The 19,847-nt window shown below is 43.4% G+C and overlaps 1 long non-coding RNA gene and 1 pseudogene across 5 annotated transcripts in view; both read left to right on the plus strand.

Annotated features, from left to right (window-relative positions):
• LOC110350234 (uncharacterized) overlaps positions 1-9,690 on the plus strand; it is a 30,119-nt gene extending 20,429 nt beyond the window's left edge. For 4 of the 5 annotated variants that reach the window (XR_015441378.1, XR_015441379.1, XR_015441380.1 and 1 more), the window contains 2 exons: positions 3,371-3,436; positions 9,411-9,690. This is a non-coding gene — a long non-coding RNA (uncharacterized LOC110350234). Of the gene's footprint in view, positions 1-304; positions 1,555-3,370; positions 3,437-9,410 lie in introns of those variants that run through there. The other variant, XR_002396678.2, reaches the window with a different exon arrangement.
• Positions 9,691-17,746: 8,056 nt separating this feature from the next.
• On the plus strand, positions 17,747-18,522 carry LOC101723466 (DCN1-like protein 1; annotated as a pseudogene).
• The last annotated feature ends 1,325 nt before the right edge of the window (positions 18,523-19,847 follow it).

The raw sequence follows: 19,847 nt of genomic DNA on the forward strand, positions 1-19,847 counted from the left end.
GAGCGAGAGGAGGGTACTGGGGCTACTTCCTTGTTGCCGGGTAGATTTGCAGCAGGCCCGGATATGTCCGTAAAAGGCACTCAAGAGTTCTAGCGGGGGTCAAGGCCCCCCACACCCCCCCACCAGTGCCGAGGAGGTGAGCTGCGTGGATGCCAGCAGCACCACTCTCCCCCCACCCTGGTGGCTGCGCTGAGACAGTACTTGGATCCACAGCACAGAGGCACAGGGGATCATAAAGGACATTGTTCTGAGCTCCAGAAGATAGAGGAGAAGTGAGCAATAGAAAGAGGGCTCTCTCAGGCTCCTTGATGAAAATGGAAGCCCATTGGAAAAGTGAAGAAAATCTCTGCAATAAAGGCACACCAGACCACTGTAGTTGCACACTGAATCAGGCAAGATGGTATGTGACTGCAGTCCCAGCACTCTGGACAGCTGAGGTAAGACGGTCACATGGTGGAGTCCAACCCGACCAATTTGGTGAGTTAGTGAGACCCTCAGTGGGTATCTGAAGTAAAATGTCTGAGGATATAGTTCACTGAGGAGATGCAGAATATAAGCCCCAGTAATGCAAAAGTGAAAAAACTAACAGATAGATGATAAATAGATAAAAATATTCATAGATACTTAGCTAAAAATAACAAAATAAGTGGCCACTGATTTATTTAGTATGAAGAAAAAATGGCTGTCATGGGTGGAGACAGGAGGAGAGTCCCCACAGTCCTGGGCCTGACTCTCCCGAAGATGCAGAAGGTTGTGGAAGAATAATATAGAGACCGAAAGTGTAGAAGCAAAGTTGTGCTTTTATTCAGCAAGCATGCAAGAGTACAGCTGCCTTCTCACAGAAAGACAGACAGGGGTGCCCAAAATGGAGCCACCATTGAAGAGGCGCTCAAGATGCTGGTTTTATAGTAGTTGGGGCCTATCCTGTCCCTGGGCTGAGGGCACCCCTACTTGATTGGTTAATGATTAACTTAGCTCATTACTAGGGACAACAGGGAAGGGTCTTTTCAGGGGCCCTTTATATCTTAGGGTGAAGGTTCTTTTTCCTTTTGATCTTAGCAAACCAAGCTTTGCAGGGTACAGTGTGAAGAGGAGGTACAACCTCAGCAGACTGTCACCTTTTTATGGGTGGTTAAGCCTGTTCTGCCAGCTATCTGAACTCCTTTGGGGAGGGGCTCATCTCTCCCTGCCTAGGGGTCTCTATCCCTACAGGGCTATAGGTTTTTCTATTACATGGAGACTCAGGTTATGGAACCCCAAGACATGAGCTCACTTCCTTGGCAACATCTCCAAACAGAACTTGGAACCCTGTTAATGGGTGTCACAATCTAGTAACAGCTGTCTCCCAAGCTCACTTGGCTGGAGATGGTCCACAGCAAACATGCTGAGCTGCTTCTCCACTTTGAGAGGCCACAGCCTCAGGACCCCAGGTAGAGAAAGTATCTGTGAAAGATTAAGAAGACAGCTGACTCCATCCAGATGCCGCATGACTGTCACAAACACCCCAGGGATGGTCTCCCCAGGAGTGACCACCAGTGACCTACCAAAATCAAGGTACCCCAGTGAAGTCTCCCTAAGCCCAAATACCAATGGCATAGAAACTGGAAAGAGCACGGGGCAAGTATCACCAGGCCCAGAAACACCCAGTAGCTCTGGGCAGGTCTCCCCAGAGCCAGGCACAAAAAACCTAGAGAGTCAAAATCCGGGGGGGGGAGATTGAAGTCACAGCCACTGGCCCCCGAGAGACACTGAGAAGCCTGGTGTACATCCATCCAGGCCTGGCTGCCACTATTGGAAACAACTTCATAAAGAGCCTTGCAGAATTCCGGCCCGTGTGGTCCCTCTCATTCTCTGAGCCCTGCCTGCCTGTTTCCCTGGGCAGCCAACCCATCTATGGTCCTTTCTTCCCAGGCACCTCCACCACCCACACCTCTACCCGATCTGCCCTGATTTTGGGAAGAGACATCATGACAAGGAATTCCATCTCCTTTGGGGGCCTGTGTGATAAAGATCTAGGTGTGTGGTGTTTGGGCAATAAACAGCTTTTCACCACACATTGGGTAGAAGAGGAAGGAGACCCATATACTGTGTCACCTCAGTTGGAGTTAGAAGAGGCCATTAGTCTTTCTGAGCTAAAGAAAGATTCTGAACTCTTAATTCATTCATCGCCTTGTATACCAGAACATCCTAAAGTGCCTTGTCCAGGAGAGGAGAAATCCATCCACCACAGAGCTGCAGGCTGCTGGAGAAAGCTGTGTTATTTGAATGGTCACACTTTTCAGGCCAAACGCTTCAGCCGGCGAACTAGCTGTGCTGTCTGCACAGATCGTGTAGGGAGACTTGGCCGCCAGGTGTATAAGTGCACCAACTGCAAACTTTCAGTTCACAAGAAGTGCCACAAACTTGTCACAATTGAATGTGGGCAGCATTCTTTACCATCAGAGCCCACAATGCCAGTCGATTCATCATCCATGGCTTCAGCCCCTGCACACACAGAGATCCCACATAACCTTTCAACTCATGAGGCTTTAGAACAAATTGATGAAGAGAATGAGGCAAGGAACACCGGGGGAAGTGGCAAAGTTTCATCTGGTTTAGGTCTCAAGGACTTTAACTTGCTCTGTGTGATTGGCAGAGGAAGTTATGGGACAATACTGTTAGTCCAGCTGAAAAAATCAGATCATATGTATGCCATGAAAGCAGTGAAAAAAGAGCATTTCTACATTCATCGGGTACAGAGAGAGAGGCACATTCTACAGCAGACATTCAATCGTCCTTTTCTAGTTGCACTGCTTGCTTGCTTCCAGACAGAAAGCAGACTGTTCCTTGTTCTAGACTATGTCAGTGGGGGAGATCTACTGTTTCATGGGCAGCAACAAAGCATGCTTCCTGAAGAACATGCCAGGTTTTACTCTGCAGAAATCAGTTTAGCAGTCAACTGTCTTCACTATCAAGGAATAATTCACAGAAATTTAAAAATGGAAAATGTATTACTGGACTCAGAAGGGCACATTAAACTCACCGATTATTGGTTGAGTAAGGAAGGCTTACAGCCAGGAGACATGACCCACACTTTTTGTGGGACTCCTCATTTTGTGGCTCCAGAAATTATAAGAGAGGAAGATTACAGTTTCAGTGTGGACTGGTGGGCTCTTGGAGTGCTAATGTATATGATGATGATCAGAGAGTCTCCATTCCATCTTGATGAGTGCTCTGATATCCCCTATGAAGACTCAATCGAGAATCTCTTCCAAGTAATTTTGGAAAGAGACATTTTCATACTTTTTTGTCTGTCTGTACAAGCTGCAAGTATCCTAGAGGGTTTTCTGAACAGGGACCCAAAAGAATGACTGGGTTTTTATCCTTACAGGGGCTTTGCTGATGTTCAGGAGTGTCCATTCTTTCAAAATGTGGACTGGGACATGATGGAGCAAAAGTAGGTGGTGCCTCCGTTTAAACCAAATATCTCTGAGCGATTTGGTTTGGACAACTTTGATCCTGAATTTACTAACCAACCTGTCCAGCTCACCCCAGATGATAATGACACTGTGAGGGAGCTTGATGGATATGAATTTGCAGGTTTTAAGTATATCAATCATCTTACGATGTATGAAGAAGAAGGGGTCTGATCCCCATTTTTCAACTATGCATTTTGCTTATGTTGGCATTTAATGCTTGGCAAAACTTGTTACCAGCCTAGATAGAATTAACCATTTCAGAGTTGTTTGGAAGCTAATTTCAATTTATTGTTTTGAAGTTATATTTAGATGTAATACTTGATTCTTATAGTCTCTAGTAGAGAATATGGAATTTTTTGTTCATAGATTAGATTTTTTTGAACTGATTTTAATTACAATGAGGCAATTGCTTGTTAACCACAAAAAATAAAAATAAAATAAAATCATAAATAAGGGCTGAGGATATAGCTCAGTGTTCCCTGGGTTCTTCAAGGACCCTGCTTGCTCTACTTTTTCTCCAGCATAGCCTTGAACATGTTCATGTCAACATTCAGTAATTGATTGGAAATGAAGTTTTTGGCACTATCTTGTCCCAATTTATTATCTAATTTATCATCTCACATCTTTTAACTTTTATTTTTAAATTTTCCTCTATTTTTATTAATATGTTAACTTTTTTTCTGTCTTTAAAATTTTTAGGGAAAAATTTATGTTTTTTTGTGTAAAAAATGTTTTTATACAAAAACAAAAGTTGTGCATACAAATATATTATTAGTATGTATTATATAATGTTTAAATCATGTTAAACATATTTATCTCTTCAAACATTTATCATTTCTTTGTGGTAAAATCTTTTAAAGTCCTTTCTTCTAGCTGTTTGAACTGTACAGTACATAATCATTATGTGTAGTCACCCTACTATGCAATGGTACCCCAGCACTTCTGGCTCCCATCTAACTGTGTTTTAGTAAACACTGATCAAACTTTCCCCATCCCCATGCCGACCCATTTCACAGCCTTTGTGGGAACAGCTGGAGATGGCACAAGATGCATTCCTCGGAAAAGAGAGGGCGGTATGAGCAATGGTGCAGGCAGGGCCCTTGACCTGGGCAGTCATGGTCATGTGCATTCCACAGCTTGGATTTCATCAAAGCCCACAAGCAGGCAGGCTCTGGGTGTTACCTGGCACCAACACCTTTAACCAGTCTGATCTCATGCTTGGCAACGTGGTCACCCATGACCGTCAGAGGGAGTGGGCTCTGAGCATGTCAAACAGGACAGACAGTTACATCAATTCAACTAAAAAACATTCAATATGTCATTGAGCCAGACACCATGCTATAGGAGGTCTGATTTTAAAAAATACAGAGAATGTTTAAATTTTTTAAATGTATTACAGTAAAAGAGACATTGCCTTTAATCCTTCTCAGAATCCTGCTCACCTTGAACACACTTATCCCATTGTTCTTCACTTTCTGAAGCAGTTCTGCAAGTCCTCTTTCAGTAGTGTCCACAGTTGCTGTGTTGTGGCTGGCTTGGTGTCCTGAATTGATTCCAGTCTTTTACCTTTCATGGTCATTTTGAATTTGGGGAAGAGCTAGAAGTCACACAGTGCCAGGTCCAGTGGATAAGGTGGATGAGGTCGTATTGTGATGTTTTTACAAGCCCATCTTTCAACTGGCTGACACACAGCAGCAGCATTCACTGTATTGTTTAGCATACCTTGTAAAGACACAAACAGGGATTTTCAGAACTGAACTGTACACATAAAATGGTTAAAATAATAAATTTTATATCATAAATATTTTACCATGGTATGCTGGGCATGGTGGCACACACTTATAATCTCAGCACTTGGGAGGCTAAGACTGAGGCAGAAGGACTGCCTTGAGTTTGAGGCCACCCTGGACTACATAGTAAGTTCAAGGCCAGCCTGAGCTACATAGCAAGACCCTGTCTCAAAAACCAAAAACCAAAAATTTACCATATAAAACAAATTTAAATTTCAATTTAAAAATTCTTCTATAAAGAAGAGGAACCCGAGCTTCTTGTCCACTTGGCAAAGTGAGTAGCATGCTTGGGACAAGATTAGAATCTTTTAACCATCTACTGTGAGTGCTCACAAGAAGATAATACTTTCTCTCTGGGATGAGAAGAATGGCTGAGATGGTCACCTCCAGAGTCAGAGACACCACAGTGGCCCTTCCCCCTGGCCTGGAAGCTGAGTCTTCATCCCATGAGGAAATGGCCATAAAACTCTTTGTCAGACAACACATGCCAGCTGTCCTATAAAGCATAGGCAGAGTTTATTGCTAAATGGTAGATTTTCAGAGAGATAGAGGAGAGAGAACACACCTTCAAGCATGAAGGCAGGCAAGTGCCAAGGTGGCAGCTGCACTGAATGAGGGCTCAGGTTACATGTGTTGATGAACTGGGTCTTTTGAGGCATAGCTTTTTCTTCCTTCAGGGTCATTGACTGCTAGGTTCTATTTACTCCCTGGTGAATGTTTTCCATGTAGTTTGTTCTGAGTCCTTGAGGTTTTCCATCCCCTCATCCATGCTGTGAACTTTGTACTGCCCTGGCCCTTACCAGCACGCTCAGAGGAGGTTACCTTCTCTTGAGCTAAGGCTTGAAACCACAAGCTTGTTTAGATTTTACTGTAGCTAATGCTTAAGAAAGTGAAGGGGAAAGATCATGTCTTCTCTGCTTCTCAAGCAGCCTGCTGGTGTCTGCTCTGCATCCCATGTGTGCCATTGTCATCCTGCTTGCTCTCCTTGTCCTCCCTGAACAGACGCTCTTGATGGTCAGAGCAGCTACATCTTCATGGCAAGGCTCTGGAGATGCCAGCACAGGTGCAGTGGGCTCCAGTGGATCCTGTGTGGATGGGAATTTCTGTCTTTCCAGCTCCCGGGGCTCTCTGCTGCTAGGATTTCACTCCGAGTGAATTTTCAGCACTGGCTCTGCTCCTGGCTGGAGCGGTGTTTCCCAGCTGAGTACTCCTCTCGCTCTGACACTTCTGGCTCCAGTCCACCCAAAGCTGTGCCTGCCAGCATCCAGAGTGCCTGCGCTATGGGAGAAGCAGGTCCTGTCCAACCCGACACAGAGGGTTCACCCTACCCTCAGGAAACAGGTAGTTTCACCAGCTGCAAAAACATCTGCTCCCTCCGTGTGCTGGTGCATAAGAGCAGAGGCTTCCAACAGAGCCCATCCGGCCCCCCTTCATTCAGTCTTTGCATTCTGATGGACAGAAGCCTTAACCTGAATGGCAAAGCAAAGAAAGAGGCTGGGAATTGGAAAACCACACCAGCAACAAGATAAATCTTTTACAGCTCAATCAGACATTGTCCTGAGGGAAACAATTTTTTTCAGCGTTTGTTGGTCACCAACCATGGGTTAGACACTGTTTGGAGACCTGGAGATACCCTGGTAGCTGAGAGAAGTCCTCGGCCTTCATGGAGCTTGGAGGCCTGTGAGTTCAGAAGCAGGTGACAAGTAAGGAGACAACTAAATCTGCACTACATAGTAGACTGGAGAGCGGGGGAGGAAACAGTGGATAATGGCAGGTGAGGATGGCAGGGAGTGGGGAGCCTGCTACTTTAGATAAAGTGGTTAACTCCAAGAGAGTGAACCTAAGCTGAGACTGAGAGATCGGAAGAAACTAAGGAGATGAAAGGCCAGGGGAATGGTGCGTGCAAGGCTCAAGACAGAAAGGATGGCTCGGGGAGGACCAGGAGAAGCCCCCAGTGTGGCTGGAGCACAGGAAGTGAAGGAGAGGGAGGGAGGAAGCCAGGACACTGGCGGCCTATTGGGCTACAGAGGTGTGGTTTTGATTCCCCGGGCTGCAAAAAGCTGCTGAAGGTTTGAGCATTGACAGAAATGATTTGGAACTGACCACATCCCCCTGACTGAGACCAACTAGTGAACTCTCCAAGTAACTGGGCCCTGGCTTTAAACAAGCCCTTCTCTGCCCTCCTATTGCAGGGTGGACACTGGGCTGTCAGAAATCCCAGACACCCTCGAGATTTCCTAACTTTCCATCACCTCATCCACTTTCAGGTGTTGGAGCTCAACATTAAAAGCCTCTTCCTGGCTGAGACCTGACAAAGCAGAAAAGCCAACCTCATGACATCTGCCATAGAGATCATCCAGCAGATCTTTAAATTAAAACCCAGACTTCCTTGCCTGCCTCCTCCAACCCCCAAACAACCAGTTAAGCAACAGGCGTTCACTGGTGAAGAGCACATTCATCAGAATCGACAGAGGTGCATAGTCTTCATTTACCAAAGACACAATTAACCCTAATTAGGGCTCATCCATCTTCTTCCCATCATTCCACCCCCCAGGTGGAGTGGAAACCCCAACTCACTGCCCACTTTAATGTGGGAAGTGGAAAGTGTTTCACAGGAGTACAAGGACCCAGAGCCTGTGTGGTGTTGCCACTCGGGCTCTGTCCTCATTTATCACGGAGGAGGCCATGGAGTAAGGAGAAAAAGTGAACATCTGAGGAGATGTGGGGAATATGTCTGTTCCAGTAGGAAGTGTGGGGCCTGGGCCCCTTTCTGCCTGCAGAAGGACTATCTTTCCTTGGTTGCTTTAAAGGATTCCTGGTTCCTGCTCTACTTCTTTCCTTTCGGTTGCCCCATAAATATTTATTGAACAGTTAAGGTGTGTGATGCAAAGATTTCTTGTTGGATTCTTTTCTGGTGTAGTAAAGTGAAAACAACATGAATGGTGAAGTCAGAAGGCTTCTGATTTGCTGAGTGGGGTGAGACATGGCTGTAATCCCAGCCATGGGGGAGGCGGAGGCAGGAAGATTGAAAGTTTGAAGTCAGCCTGGGCAACTTAGCAAGACCCTGTCCCAAAATACAGTTGAAAGGACTGCGAATGTGGCTCAGGGGCAGAGTTCCTTTTTAGCAATCTATGGGCTGCTCTGAGGATTTAATGTGTAATGAATACAACAGTTCTGAACACTAAATGATGTCTGGCCTTCAGAATTGCTCTGGTTTGTGGATGGATCTGCTTGGGTCACTCTCAAGCTACAGCCAGTGGAAGCCTGTGGTGGTCAGCTGTCACCAGTACCTACCCCATCCGATACCCTTCCCACACCCCTAACAATGTCTTCCAATAGCCATAGGCTTTTATAAAATCTGTAAAATAAAGAGATTTTAGTGGCAATTGATGGAGATCACTGGCTTTCTCTCTGACTTCCCATCAACTGAGTAGTAAGGAGTTGGTGGTAGGCATTTTTGATATCTGACTAAAGGAAGTTGAATTGGGAATACAATGAGTTTGGATTGAACAGCATATACATATAGGATTTGCAGTCACCCCCAGTTGTAGTTAGGTTTTCCTAGGACTCTTGATGTGAGAATGGTCCAGAAATTCTAACCTTGTGGCACCAACTCACCCAGTGTCAGAAACCAAAGGTGCAGGGCCAAGGGACAAACTGTGATCTGAACACATCCCACAGGACCCAGTATCTGAAATACATGGCAGCAGGGCTGGGGATTTAGCTCAGTGGTTTCGCCGCCTGCTGTGCAAGTGCAAGGACCCGAGTTCGATCCCCGGTACCAAGAAAAAGAAATACATGGCAGCAGTGGAGGGGAAATAGGCTTAAAATAAATGAAACCAAAAACTATTCTTCAGAAAGTTATTCTGATCATCAGATAGGTGCAAATGTAGTGGAAGAACTGGTTCTCATTGATACATAGTTAAAATAGAAGTTTTGCTACTGTCAAAAATATGCTAGAGGGCAGGGGATTTAGCTCAGTGGTTCTGCCACCTTCCTTGAAAGCGCAAGGACCTGAGTTTGATCCCCCATACCAAAAAATTAATTAATTAATTAACTAAAAAAAGAAAAATGTTTTCAAAAAAATACACTCGAGAGTATAGCATATCTGATCACTAGTTATATTATAACATGATTATAATGAATATTTCTTTTTTGACAGAAATCTCATAAAACAGAGTTGGTCTCAAGGCCTGATCTGCAGGGCATACCCCTGTGGCATGTTATCAGCAACAAGCAGACTGTGTGTGAAGTCCTGGACCTTCTGCGTTGGATCAGCTCAGCTCTCCGCCTATCTGCTGCACTTTTGTGGATGGCTTGTTGGTTGATGAAAGACACGCAACCTCACCAGACACTGAGATGTGGCGTGAAGAAGCAAACACTCCTGTGTTGAAACTTCTGTGCTTATTCAATAATAAATCATGCAAGTAATGCAAAAGCAATTTGATTATATGTGTGTCATTCAATACAAGAAAAATTTAAAATTCTTTTTCTGTATGCCTCAATTTTGGATGAATTTTGTGGGGTTTTTTTCAGAATTACCAATCATAGTTGGGCATGGTGGCTCATGCCTGTAATCCCAGCACTCAGGAGGCTGAGGCAGGAAAATTGTCGAAAGTTCAAGACCAGCCTGGGCCACATAGTGTGCTCAAGGCCAGCCTGACTTACATACCATTTTTTTTGTCTGAAAAAAAAAACACCAATCATAAAGATTACCCCCCTAAATTATTGAGGCATGTTGGACAGTTAATGAATAAAAATGTGTTTTTATAAATTTGATGTTTGTAATATTTGCAGCAGTTTTATAGTTGATTTCTTTTATATGGTTTTCTTTTTATATGTGGTTTCTTTACTTATTCTAACTAAATAATTATTTCACATCTTCCTATATACCTAGTTTTGAACTCATAACTTTCTATGCTGTTTTTTAAACCTCAACTGTGTCAAAGCCTGGATCTGCACGTGCTGGTCTTTGGGCACCGTGTCATCACTCTCCTCGGCTTGGCTGCACTGTGAGTCCCGCAGCCTTGCCCCACTTGTGGCTCCACCCTTCACCAAGAGTTCCCAACCTAGGATGCACAGTGTGCACCCCAGCACCTCAGAGCCCGCCGCTGGAGGGTCGGCATCACAGGATTGGTGCAAGAAACCAAGAGAAAGGAAGGGAGAAAACTACAGACAAATGAAGCAAATGCCTCAGATAAAAGAGGCACAGAGCCTGCTCATAGTGAAGACATGAAAAGACTGTTTCCACATCTCATCTCAAAGTACTTTCTTTCTTTTAGGATTTAGACATTTTTTTAGCTGGGTGCTGTGGTGCACCCCTGTATAGTCCAGCTACTTGGGAGGCTGAGGCAGGAGGATCGAAAAATTGAGGCCAGCCTGGTCAAGTTAGTGAGACCCTGTCTCAAAATAAAAAAGGGCTGGGGTGCAGCTTAATGCAAAGGTGCTGGGTTTAATCCCTGCTACTTCAAATAAATAAGTAATACAAATAAATCTATAATGTATACATAATTCCATACATGTATACAACATGTAATGATCAAATTGGGGTGATTAACATTTTCATTTCCTTAAACACTTACCATTTCTTTGTGTTGAAAACCTTCAAACCTCTCTCTTCTAGTTCTTTATGAAACATATAATGAATTGTTGTAAAATATAGTCATCCTCCTGCTGCAGGATTATTTCAGGCAGCAGTAACTAACCATGGGGAAGTCAATCTGTGAAGGGAATCATAGTTGCTGCTGAAGCCCATCTTGTCTCCCATCGAGGCAGATTTTAAGTGGGGATGTGGACACTAGGCTGGGCACGGGGACTCCTCTGAGTCAACTTTCCAGCCTCCTTCCTGGCTGGCTGCAGCCACATGCCTGTTTACCAATGCACCGTGAGCTGGAGAGAAGTGTGTGACTTGCACAAAGTCTGCTTTAACAAAAAGACTGCTTCCCTGGACTTCCTCCTTTTCCTTCCCTGCCCACTGGAAAGTGATGGGTTTCACCCCCAAGCATGCAAATGAGAGCAAAGCACTCAGCCAGAAGTTTCCAAGCTTCTCCATGCATGGCACCCTATTGTCTCAGGGATTTTATCTTGGCGTTTCTGAGCTAAAAGAAGTACCCAATAGTTTAGTTTATTAAGTAGTTTTTTTCCAAATGCCTAATAAATATTTAAGTCCTAACAACGTGGTGTCACAAAATGTAAAGACTAGATTTGATCCTGCTTGTGAGCTAAGAAGACATAGATATTAACAAAAGATGTAAGACTCCTGGGTCTGAGATGAAGGCATTTATTATCACAGGAGCAGCAAGAATCAGTGTCATCACAAGCTCTGGTTTTCTGAGTCCCAGTTCCCACAGGGCTCCCTGAGAAGGGCTATGTGACACCTGAACAGGCAGTGGTTGTGACAAGATGGTCACCTGGCCTGGAAGGGACATTGTCTTTGTTACGCTGAACAGTAACAGACCTGCTTGTCGCACTCTGTGCCTCCGAGGCCGCTCACTCTGCACGTGTCCTTGGACGAGTCTGGCTAAGGGCAGGCAGTACCTCTGCCTGTGGCGTGTGCGAAACCGTGAGCGACCCATGGGGAGTGATCCCCTAACACTTAGCAGCCATTTGCAGATTCACATAAGCAGAAGGAAAAACGTTATTTACCTTTAAACAACTGCAACCACTTGGTAAGGGGATGAATTTACTTGTTGGGCACTGTACGGCTCTGCAGGCCTTGGTACTGGATTGGACACTGCCACCCTTGTTCCTGGGTCCACATTTGTTTTCTCAAAGTATTTGCTTTTTATCACCAAAAGTGCTGAGAACCTACATTCACACAGTCTCGGTGTCGCCAATGGAAAGTGGTGCTATCTAACGTGGAAGCTGAGAACTACTGCAAGCCAGCAGCTTATGCAGCCCCTGTCAGATGTGAAGGATCACATCTTTTTCCTTAAAACTCTGAAATACCCCCTGGTGCCTTGTGAGCCCACATAGCCTCCTTGGGACAACTCAGTGCACCCTTTGGGAACTGCACCCCTAAGCCAGATGAAAGAAGCTCTAGGTCCTGAAAGGCCTGGCAGAGCAGTGCTGTCTTTGTAGCTTAGGCTTGCTCAGATTGTGTAGCAGAGAGAAATAAATGTCTTTTTTCTTTTTTTTTTGGCACCGGAAATCAAACTCGGGACCTTGCCCTTGCGAGGCAGGTGCCAGAACCACTGAGCTAAATCCCCGGCCCTGTCTTTCCTTTTTGAGTCTCTGAATTTGGAGTCTCTTTGATGCAGTAGTGTAGCCTTTGTTGGACCCGGTACAGTCTCCTACATGATTTTAGCTGTGGCTCACAGTGTGATATTTGATGACAAGAGGCTGGGGGTCCTGTGTATTTATTCTGTTTCTCTAACCTCAGTCATCATCTCACTCAACGTTCTTTGAGCCCCTCCTGTGGTGTAGCACTGGGCTGAGCATCTTCTTGAGACTTAAGTCCCTTCTATGTCACTCAATCCCCTGAGACACAGGCTCAGCTGCTACTGACCCTAGAGCCAGCTCTAAGCAAGACCCTTGCCCGCTTAGCCAGTGCGGCCCAGAGGCAGCATTGGTACCTTGCTCCCGGGGCAACTGTGTACCTAGTATTGAGCTCTTGAGCATTCAAGGAAATTGGAGGGTTCCCCAACCCCCCCCCCCCAAATTGCTAGTTTTCCTGCTGGGACTGAGGCTCTTGCTCGAAGCCCGCTCAGGCAGGACTGGGCACTGTGACCTCTTCTTGCCATTCCCTTTCTCCTGGGGGCTGGCACCTTTCCTCCTGTGCCTAAGAATGGTAGAGACACTCAGAGCCTGAACACAGTGCTCATTAACAATGGTTTCTATCACTTAGAGATTAACGCTGCCCACATCACTCATTGCACACTCCCATGGTACCAGGGTGAATTTGCCACATGAACTTGGAAGCACTGTTCACACTGCTGTCTGGACAGCACTAAAGCTGGATGAGTGTGCCCACCTTATCCCAGCACTTCCCAGTATGTTCAGTCACAAGTGCTTCATTCAAGTCCTACCTTGTCATGAAGCCCCCCAGTCCCCTCTGATCTCTAGACAATTCCAGTACCAAGTCCTAGACCACACAGTTTAGCAGGCCTGCCCTGTAGCTGACTGTTACTATGGTATCCTTAGCTTCCCACTCAGAATGCACACCAAGGAGGTTCTTTCTAGCTCACCCATCTTTTGTTATATGAAGATCTCTGACATGCAAATAAAGAGCCTAAACCACAGCAGTGCCCTAATGTCAGAGGAGGGTGGAATCATGTGCAGAGATATGAAGATGGCTGGAGGATCTGGGAACTCCAGCATCCTGTACTGCATTTACCTGTCAAGCCCCTGGAAGCAGAACACAAAGGTCCTTGGCAGATGCCGGTTTGACTCATGATTTTCCAAATGTGTCATGATGGGAAAGTGATTTTCCAAATGTGTCATAAGGGAAAACAACTCTGCAGAATTGAGTGATTCTCCATTTGCCCACTGGGCTTGGACTGGGAATTCAATGAGTAGAATTGGGTGAGCAGAACTGGACCATGTGGATGAGTCTTTTCTTATTAATCTGATGAGGACCAAAAATCTTCAGTCCAACGACCCATCCGACACAGGAGCAGGAGACATCGAGAGCCAAAAGAAGCAGGCAGTGGCCAAATGGAGAGTGCTTATGTCCACTGCCTGGTGCTGGGCTGGTCCAGACTCTGCTGGGGTTGGGGCTGAGGCCTGTTGTGTCTATGAAAATGGGGAGCGGGAAAGAGAGGAGGCATGGCCTTTCCCCAGTGGAACAAGAAAAGAAGAGGGGTGGCTTCACTTGTGCTGGGCAGTACTGAGAGAAGCAGGCCCCATGCCCACCTGCTATTTTTTTTTTCCAGTAGTGGGAATTGAACTCAGGACCTTACTCTGAGAAGGCAGGTGCAGTGCCACTGAGCTACATCCCCAGCCCTCCACCTGCTATTTCTGCAAAATGGATGAGAAAGAGACAGGTAAACAGACAGGATGTGAGCTAGGAATGGCTCCCATACCTTTCAGTTCCACTGCATGAAAAGAGCTCTAACCCCCCTACCCACAAATGAGTGGCATTTTAATGCATAGTTAGAGTCTTAGTTTTTTTGTTTCTGTTTTTTGAGACAGGTCTCACTATGCAGTTCAAGGTGGCTTTGAACTCACTATGTAACCCAAGCTGGCCTGGAATTTGCAGCACTTCTCCTACCTCAGTCTCCAGATGCTGGGATCACAGGCATGTGCACCACACCTGCCTAATGAGGCCTAAGATTTGAACAATGTGTGCAGTCATTTATTCTGTAGGGGAATATAGGGAAAGAGGAGAAAAATGTGGGATAAGAAACTTTTGCTGCTCCTAAAGCCTATGCTGCATCATCCTCATTGTTTTTCTACAGCAGAACAATTCATCTAGCAAAAAAATCTCAAAAGGGTTGAAATTAAATAAGATTTTTGGGGAACTTCAAATAAACTGGAATACTTATCTTGGTCTGAGACCAGGCATCTGGTTTTAAAAGTCAACTGTTATGTTGTTACTTTTATCTTGGAAATTTGCCTACACTATTATAATTTTACTGAAAGAGAAATATACACATAGAAAAAGAATCATTATAACTAAGCTGATATGAGGGTGAAAATGATAATCTGATTTCCACATCTTTAATTATGAATAAAGTCAAGTATCTCTTCCAACGTTTAAAAGCTTTTTCTGTAAACAGCCTGTTCATATCCTTCATTCATTCTTTTTATGTTTCTGGATTTTGTTTGGTTGGATTTTTTTTTAATAGTCCTTTTACATTGTTAAAGGTATTTTTTCTATGCAGAAATTTTTAATCATTTACTATTCTCTTTTATGAATTAAAAGTTTATATCCTTTTCCACAAAGAGATCTGAAATAATTTTTCTAATGCTTTCTTCTAATAACTTAAAGGTTATACTTTTAGGTTTGCATTGGATGTGAGGGCCATCTGGCTGCAACATCTGTCACCCCATCAATTGCCAGGGTTGATTCGGCTGATCTGGCTGGCTAGGCAGGTGTCCCCTTCCTCCCTCAGCGCTCCATGTGCATCCCTCCGGAAGCTGCACACTCAGTGGAAGAGGACAGGACAACCACTCCAATAGAGGAGGACCAGCTTCCTGGTCAAGGGTTTATGAGTAGCTGTGCTCCCCTGCTAGAACCTCCAAACAAGGTCTTAAGTTTGGATTATTTCTCCATTTGAGATTTGTTTTGATCTAGGAATTAACTAGACTGGGCTTTGCTTTTCTCCCCCGTGGCCAGCCAGTTTTTCCAGCACCGCTTATGAGCAAATCTTCTTCCCCACTGACCTGAAACACTGCCTCTATCATTTCTACCCTCTCAGTGTTTGGTTCACTTTCAAGTTCCCTTTTCTGAGACACTGGTTAAAATGCCTGGTCAGAGTCCAGTACCAACCTGTTTTAATTAGATAGCGGCTATATTGAGTTAAAAGTACCTATTATTTTCTCCTCTCAGATGTGCAAAAATAACAAAAGCTTACATTTACTTGCCATTTGCCATGATCTTATGCTATTGCTCATTTTTGACTGGTTTTTGACTCTTAAAATCCTTGATTTCAGATGGTTCAACTTGATACACTCGAGTACTTTGCTAAGTACTTTGCAGAGAAAGATTCACTGAAAATACACAACAACCCAGCCAACAAATATTGTTATCACCCACTTTGGGGGATGATAGAAGCACACAGAGACTGAGATCTACTCAATGTCACACAGCTAGAAGACTGCAGAGCTGTGCTTATAACTTAAGGGCTCTTAGAACCTAAATTAGAGGCCATAGCCTATGCTCTTAACTACAGTACTTTATAGGGTCTTTTAAAAAGTGAGGAAAAAAATAACTGTCAGCCCAACTGAAAGCTTTCCCTCTAAAATCTGGTACAAGGCAAAGATACTCACTATCACTTGTTTTCCAAATATTAATGGACATACAAGTCACAGGAATTAGACAAGAAAAAGACTTAAATGGTATCCAAAACAGAAAGAAGCTTCCTGGCTACCATGATGTGAGCAGCTTTCTCTGCCTAGGCCTTTCCACCATGCTGCTTCTGTATCTGAGCCTACTGCCCATGGACTGAAGCTTCAGAAACCATGAGTCAAAATAAACTTCTCCTCATTTAAATTGCAGGTGTCAGGTATTATGTTTCAGCAGAGGAAAAAGTTTGAGAGTTGCTGAACTCACAAAATGCTAATAGTCTGTGTGCTGTAGTCCCCACTGTACTTTACATAATTTAATTGAATACTTTTAACAACACAGAAGGGAAATGACCATTAGCCTCATTTTGAAGAAAAGTGACTGAGGCTCAAAAAACTGTTAACTAATTTCCCAGAGTCACACAGTTCAAAGCATCACAGCCAGGACTTGAACCCAGGCTTGCTTAGCTCCAAGATCAGGTTTCCCCTTCATTAGGGAGCCACTCTTTCTGACCTCTGCCAACAGGGGGCGGGGAGAGACCCCTCACTTATGCACAGCACACTTTTGCTCTAAACTGGAAGAAGGGGGCCTTGCCCACGTGATATTGAACTTGCATTTTATGCTGTGTAACCAGTGACTCCATGATGTCATTTATAGAGAGCAAGAAACAGCCTCTCCACCAATTCCAAGGTCGCACACCACCTCAAATTTAGCATTTACAAAATGAAACTCTTTGCTAAATTCCTTTTGATTTTATTATTTCTCATCACTTGCTTTCCATCCAAAATAATTTCTTTTTTTGGATTTTAGACTCAAATATCAACCCTGGAGACAAGGCCAGGAATAGAAAACTTGATGGCTCTATATATGTGGAATAAGGGAGCTAGGATTTGGACTCCAAATAAGTCCTGGAACATTGAAGAGCTGCCTTGTTCATAAACCATGACCTAGAAAAATTCTTCCCAGTATCCCAGGGAGATACATTCTGCAGTTTTCCTTATGTCTGAGATTTTAGGTTTTTAAACAATGTATCACTCATAAGAATCAAAGCCCAGGACCTGGGATTATACTACCTGTGTGCTGTAGGAACTTTAATCATATAAAGTAACAAATTAATATAAAAACTGATCAGTACCACTGAAACCCTCAGGAATCTGGTAAAACTACACAAGAAATTGCTTAGTAGAGACATTTCCACTACTGGGGCTCATGAGAAATTCATAGCAAAAGCATTTTTCACCCTGTACAGTGAGGCATGCCTTCAACCACAGCTACTTAGGATGCTGAGACAGGAGGGTCACAAGTTCCAGACCAGCCTGGGCAATTTAGCAATATACCTCTTGAAAAAAAAAAAAACAGTAGCTGAGCATAGTGACACATGCCTATATTCCCAGAACTTGGGAGAATGAGCCAGGAGGATCGCTGCAAATTTGAGGCCAGCCTGGGCTACACAGTGAGTTCAAGGCCAGCCTAGACTACATAGTGAGACCTGGTCTCAAAAAAAATTTTTTTAAATAAAAATAAAAAGTGGAGTCCTGGAGGACACCAACATGAACAAGTTGAAATCATCACAGAAGGATAAAGTTCGACAGTTTATGATCGTAACACAATCTAGTGAAAAAACTGCAGTAAGCTGTCTTTCTCAAAATGACTGGGAAGTTAGGTGTTGGAACAGATAATTTTTTTGAAAATCCTGAACTGTATATACGAGAGAGTGTAAAAGGATTATTGGACAGGAAGAAGTTAGAACAGATATACAATAGATACAAAGATACTCAAGATGAAAATAAAATTGGAATAGATGGTATACAGCAATTCTGTGATGACCTGGCACTTGATCCAGCCAGCATTAGTGTTTTGATCATTGCATGGAAGTTCAGAGCAGCAACACAGTGTGAGTCCTCCAAACAGGAGTTCATGGACAGCATGACAGAATTAGGATGTGACAGCATAGAAAAGCTAAAGGCTCAAATACCCAAGATGGAACAAGAATTGAAAGAACCAGGATGATTTAAGGATCTTTACCAGTTTACTTTTAATTTTACAAAGAATCCTGCACAAAAAGGATTAGATCTAGAAATGGCCATTGCCTACTGGAACTTAGTGCTTAGTGGAAGATTTAAATTCTTAGACTTAAGTCTTGTTGGAACATCATAAACGATCAATACCAAAAGATACCCGGAATCTTCTTTTAGACTTCAGTACAATTGCAGATGACAGGTCTAATTATGATGAAGAAGGAGCATGGCCTGTCCTCACTGATGACTTTGTGGAATTTGCACGCCCTCAAATTGCTGGGACAGAAAGTACAACAGTGTACCACTAAAAGAACCTTCTAAAATATACATGGTCTGTACAATAAATACACTGGAAAATTGCACAGTTACTTTCTGCTGGCTGGACTGAACTGAAGGTCAATCCTCACTATTCAGACTAAGGATTGAGACAAAACTTTAAAGATACATTTTGGACCATATCATATTTCATTCCTCAAATGGGGGTTTGGGCTTGTCTTCTAGTCTGGGCTGCTCTAAACATGCATAATTCTAACATTGTGGATTTCATCTTAATATCTGTGGATCAACCTAGTTTATTCTCCCATAAGTCTTAGAAGCTTTATGGTGATTATGTTGAGGTTTCCATTCTTGCATAAAGCACAGTGGTGTCTTCACCAGAAAACAGGTTGGTATAAGAATTAAACATAATGAACATCACAATTTTAAAAATTTCTTAAATATATGCTTTGGGCTGGTTGAAAAGACTATGCTGATAGCACTTCCAATGACAGTGATATATTTAAGTGTGTGGGATCTGGAATGGTGTTTTGGTTTGGAGGGATTTTGTTTTTCCTGGCAAATTACATGTATTGTTGACGTAAGTAGAATATCTGATGAGAGGAATGTCAAAACAACCATCGTGAAAATTTTTTAGGATAACTTGGTGCCTACTTGAAAAATGTATTGTGTTTTAGACTCTCAGTTTCAAAAAGGTTCCACAGAAATAGTCTGCACTCACCAATGTTTATATGTAATGGTCCTATAGGGGACTTTTATTTAGCAGATGTCTGCATAATTTTAGATTCTACTCTTGTCTACATTATGCACCACATAATTGGATTTCATTATGCTTTTGAAATGCCTATATGCCTATCAAATAAGTTAAACTATTTAATTTGTTTTGAATGTTTTTAATTGTTATACAATACAATATCCTAAATTAAGCATGAGGGTTTATTTTTGTTTTTGTTTTTTTTTCTTCCTTTTTGTTTGCTATTGGACACAAATGAAATTCTCTTAATTTATGAGAGTATGAATTAAATTTTGGAAATGGTTGTGATGAGCCACGAAGTTCAATCTATATAATATAGGTACTGCTCTTTCAGTCAAGTAGTCCATTTTTGATGACTTCTTATTTTGTTGAAATTGGGCTGGGGATCTAGCTCAGTGGTTCCGCCGCCTGCCTCCCAAGTGGAAGGACCCAAGTTCGATCCCCGGTACCAAAAAAAAAGGCTTGTTGCCCTGGGCCTTATTTTGTTGAAATTGCTTTAACTGCTAATCACTGTGGTTGCCAAATATTTACTTCAGGAGCAAAGATTTTCAAACAAGCATATACATGATAAAAAATACCAATCTGGCTTCTATTTTTGTAAAT

Source organism: Heterocephalus glaber, unplaced genomic scaffold, assembly GCF_053883595.1.
Source record: "Heterocephalus glaber isolate CG9 unplaced genomic scaffold, H.glaber_assembly_v1.0 deba00001509, whole genome shotgun sequence".
Taxonomy (NCBI): Eukaryota; Metazoa; Chordata; class Mammalia; order Rodentia; family Bathyergidae; genus Heterocephalus; species Heterocephalus glaber.